At 29.1% G+C, this 3,263-nt stretch overlaps 1 long non-coding RNA gene across 2 annotated transcripts; it reads right to left on the bottom strand.

The window, feature by feature from the left end:
* Positions 1–1,875: 1,875 nt before the first annotated feature.
* Positions 1,876–3,033, bottom strand: LOC114411509. 2 transcript variants are annotated; one of them, XR_003666475.1, is made up of 3 exons: positions 2,837–3,033; positions 2,413–2,552; positions 1,876–2,274 (listed from the first exon to the last, which is right to left on the bottom strand). It is a non-coding gene; the product is annotated as an uncharacterized LOC114411509 (long non-coding RNA). The 2 variants fall into 2 exon arrangements; XR_003666474.1 differs by lacking the exon at positions 2,837–3,033 and adding an exon at positions 2,647–2,821.
* Positions 3,034–3,263: the final 230 nt, after the last annotated feature.

Here is a 3,263-nt window from a genome sequence, read left to right as displayed (position 1 = left end):
AAGCTACCCCCACAACTTTCCATAATAATTAGTAAATTATTAAGATACTAGTTACCAAACAAAAACAAAAGATAAGATGAAATCAAATCAGGATTGAGACAAAAAGGGTTGAGAGTGCGACTTTTGACTAATCAAGAATCAAGAGACACATGGTCTCAGTCTCGGATATTCATTCAATCACCACCGTTCAGTTTTTCCCATCATGCTTCTTCTGTAGTATGATGTATTGGGGCAGTTGATGAAGATTTTACGATTAATTTATATTTTGAGAGAAAAAAAAATATTATACATCTAATTTTCATTTCAAAAAATAAAAGATTTAATTACGATTAATTGGACGAGTTAACCTAAGAGGAATGTGATCATCTAGATCGTGCCTACATAAAGATTAGATGGACTCTTATACAATGACAAAATCAAAATCAATTCAAGTCATATATATGATCGATCGAGGTACCCGCATAATATTATACCTGTATCAATTTTCTTTAGTCCTCATATTGTCAATAGTGACTAAAAGAAATAAAAAATAATAATATATATAAGAACTAAAATGAATTTTACCAATTAAAATTGAATAAAATTAAATAAATTCATTGAAAAGATTACCAAAATAAATTTTTGTTTCTCTTAACAATTTTTTTCTATACATAATCACAAATTGAATTATTAACCGGTTGATGTGTCTCAATATAACACATATTTCAATAAGTTAAAATTCAATTATTTAAAATTAATTTATGAAAATTTAATGTTTTATTTATTTTTCAAATTGAATAAAATTTGTTAGATTCATTGAAAAGATTACAAAATAAAAATTGTTTCTCTTTCAATAAATATATTTTTTAATTTATACATATTAATAAATTGATTTTTAACAACTTAAATATTTAGCATCATTAAGCATTTGTTCAAGTGATATTAGATTTAGTTCTCTTAAATAAGATCTCAAATTTAAGTTTAATAAATAAAAAAATATGATTTAAAAAAATTCACTAGAAATAATCAGTTAAATTTTTTATAAAAATTAATCATTAATAAAACTAATGAATACTCCATGTTATGAAAAAAAATATTTACCAACTATATAAGATTGAATATTCCACTAATATCAAATAATTAATTCCGTGCCAGATCATATATAATATCTTAATCGTTTACTTTCTTTCTAAAATCATTTTCGATATTGCGAATATAAAGAATACGTACTGTTTGAAAATTGAAGGGGATAAGAGAGTTAGTTACCTACCTACCCCTTTGTAGTTGAAAATAGAAATGCACTTTCCGTTCATTTCATTGCTACAGTACTTGTTACTTTGAATTTATACCATTTGAAAAAAGAATAAATTATATGGACACCTAACTTTTAGATGATAACTAGCGAGAAGTCTGTGCCAATGCACGGGCTCATACTCTAATTTTGGCGATCATTATTAAATTTTTGATTTAGAAAACTAAATTTTTGATTCAAACTGAAAAATGAAATTTATAAAGGATGCACATACAACGACAAAAATGGGTAACAGACAAAATTAACCCACCAATGAGAAAAACAAGGTATAGAAAAAGATAAATTAATGATAAAATGAAGAAAGGTCTAACCTTTTGTCTTGTTGGACTGCGAGAACTCAGATACCATAACAAAAACATATACATCGATATTCAAACCTCATGATACATGCCAAACCAACTTCATGATACAACTGACATGATTAAACTGCCTTGGTCCATGATAAAAATAAAAATAAAAAACGTGACAGTTCCAGTCAGAATGAGCAACAAACATAATGATAATTCTATTCACAACGTAAATAAAAAAACAAAGATAATTACAGAAGAAAAAACAAAGATAATGATATATACATTGAACATAATAAATTGATAGTGATTAATTGTGCAACAGAAAATTAAAGAAATTGTTTAATACCCTAAGGTATTGGATTAACAACATTAATGAAAATATAAATAAAATAAAATTAAAACAAAAAAAGCCATGAACTTTAGGCATGGTGATTCAAACTGGGAGGTCTTCATCCCACATAACTTGTTTTCTAAATATGACCTCCCATACATGTTTGTCAAACCTAAAGAAGAACATGACTTCATCTCCTGCCATTAAATTATTTTCACAGAGGTATTGAAACCATGGATCTGCAACAGATGGCAGACCATTGTGCACGGTGATCTGCCATTGGTTTCGTGTGCCATTTGGACGCTGAACAGGAACAATTTTTTTTATCCAAACAAAAAATTTAAAGTTGCTGCTAGAAGAACCTACATTGAAACCAAAACAGTGATTACACAACCATTCAAAGTGATCAACAGTGAATGTAATTTGAAAATGTTATTTGAAGTAAGAGAAGATGGGAACCAAAAAATAAAAACATCATTGAGTGGGTAACAAACTCCTACCAAAGGGTTGGTATGTTCGATCATGTCTTGGGTGACATCAGCGGTAAAGATGTGCCTTCTGGTTGTAACAACCGGCCTTCGACATGTCTGTCTAAAGATAGGTCCCATGATGTCGACTTCCAAAAAAGTATCTTTTGAGGCTGCAAAAAATCGGATAATGACACTGTCATTAATGTCGTGGGTTCTTCTAAACTCTCTATCAGCAAAAAAGCATCGAATGCCATATTTGCGCACCCTAATAAAATGTTTGGTTCCATTGTAGTCAAATAAAACATAAGTTGGGTAATATGGCCTCCATTGACTATGGTAACTCAATGGAACTTCAATGATGTTTTGCACGGAAACATGAAAACATTAGGCAATCACTATTTTTTTTATTTGGAATAAGAGAAAAGGAAAAGTGGTTGGGATTGTTAATGTTGACCTTTTTGAACACGAAATGTTGTTGTAAATCGTGTTCTTGCCATCATATTTGATGGGCCCTATAGCACAACATTGAATGTAATTAGTTTTAGAACAAAATAGGAAAGCAACATATACGAAAGGACAAAAATCGATTCCAAAATGCAAACAACGTATAATGAAGTAATACATAAATATACATAAAGATTGATGATTGGAATGTTAAAAGAAAGAAAATAAGAAGTTAAACATAAATAAGAAAGAAAAGAAGAATGATTAGAATGTTAAAGAACTTACCGCATCAGAGAAGAATGATGATTGGGTACTCATACTGTTAAGGGTTGAGTGATGTTGTTGGAGAAATGAGAAAAGAAATGAGGAGAACTGTTGGTTATGATTTGATATGCCTGAGTTTTTGTAATTTGTATTGAATGGGCTTTAATTTGGGA

This window comes from Glycine soja, chromosome 5, assembly GCF_004193775.1.
Source record: "Glycine soja cultivar W05 chromosome 5, ASM419377v2, whole genome shotgun sequence".
Taxonomy (NCBI): domain Eukaryota; kingdom Viridiplantae; phylum Streptophyta; class Magnoliopsida; order Fabales; family Fabaceae; genus Glycine; species Glycine soja.
Note: the sequence above shows the minus strand (reverse complement) of the source record. Positions and strands in the feature narration are given on the sequence as shown.